Below are 1506 nucleotides of genomic sequence, written 5' to 3'. Positions count from 1 at the left end.
GAGGCTTTTGGTACTTGTCCTACACTGGTGTACACAGAGGTTCAGGTAAGGCTAAGAAGTGTTTCCCATTGAAGACATGATCAAAGAAACAGATCAACTAGCCAGTCTCTAAACTAGCTAGCCATCAAAAAGTTAAGTAAAGGGTTCATGTTAGTAATTAACCATGTTTTGAAACCCTTAGCCAATGTTATACAACAAAAAACTCCCAAAACATTTAGAGAAATATTAATGAATGCAAACATAATTGATTTTTGCCTTCTATACATAATTGTCTTGAAATGCCAAAAATGAGCTCGCCTGTGGTTCTTTTGAGAAGCTGCAGGTGCACGTGAGATGATCTACTGCTTTGCCCTCTCAAACTATTCTTTGGAAGCAGTCGGATGCGGCTTGATCGTAGGAGAACCCAGGGTCCAGTTTGCTGGGCAGATTCTCCATGTTCTCCCACAGACCGGTATGCTTTCACCAGGCGGAGGGTCTCTTCCACGCTTCTGCGCACTGGGAGGTAGGTCATTGCCACTCATATGCTTGATGACTCCCTTGGGGTCAATGATGAAGAGACCTCTTAGTGCAAGACCAGGACCTTCTGACAGCATACCGTGGTCTCGGGAAATCTGCTGAGTCAAATCTGACAACAGTGCGATGTTCGTGTGGCCCAAACCGCCCTTCTTCCTCCGTGTTTTGCTCCAGCCGAGATGGCTGACGTGAGAATCCCCGGAAACTGCCCCAACTTCCCAGTTCACAGCATGAAACTCATGGGCTTTGTCCCTGAAAGCAGTAATTTCTGGAGGACACACAGAGGTGGAATCCAGAGGATAGAAGAAGAGCACCAAATACTTCCCCTTAAAGTCACCAAGGCTTAGTTCTTTGAACTCTCCTTCTACAAGGGCTGTACTCTTAAATAGGCTGCAGGCTGGGTGGTGGCAGGAGCATGGGGAACTGTATGAGGAACTGGTGCTAAAGGCAAATTTTGCTCGACTGGAAGCAGACCATAATACATTTGTCAAGCCTGTTCTTTGAGAAACAGTAGGCCTGAGGGCTGCAGAGGCAGAGATGCCCCAAGGAATGGCTCGCACATGTCTGCCAATGGTAGCCCAGAGCAACCTTCCCACCCCGACCACCATCTTCAGTGCTGGCGGGAATGGCCTGGACAACTCTTTCTTCCACAGCATTTGCTGGAGCAGTACGACTGGGTCTGGACGCACTTTCGAGATGGTTCACTCACATACGAAGCAAGTTGTTGGCTATTTCTCTTCACAGGAACTTCTCCATGGGGCCACTTGCTCTTCCTCACAGCTGAATTTCAAGTCAAGCTTCAAAGATGACAAAAGATGGAAAATTAACCATATTTTTTTAGATCGTTTGAGGAGACAGTTCAGTAAGGAACAGAGACGTTTATGTGGCCTGTGCTCAGTATGAACTGGGTGCCCAACAGCATTCCTTTATCAAATATAAGAAGTCTTTATAGAACTAGGCTTCAACAAGTCCTGACACTTACACCCTACCCCC

General features: G+C 46.8%; 1 pseudogene; it reads right to left on the bottom strand.

Moving 5' to 3' along the window:
• Positions 1-338: 338 nt before the first annotated feature.
• On the bottom strand, positions 339-1121 carry LOC102441341 (annotated as a pseudogene).
• Between the last annotated feature and the right edge of the window lie 385 nt (positions 1122-1506).

The sequence above is a fragment of the Myotis lucifugus genome, unplaced genomic scaffold (genome assembly GCF_000147115.1).
Source record: "Myotis lucifugus unplaced genomic scaffold, Myoluc2.0 scaffold_245, whole genome shotgun sequence".
In the NCBI taxonomy this organism is placed as follows: Eukaryota; Metazoa; Chordata; class Mammalia; order Chiroptera; family Vespertilionidae; genus Myotis; species Myotis lucifugus.
This window is presented reverse-complemented; position numbering and strand designations above follow the sequence as displayed.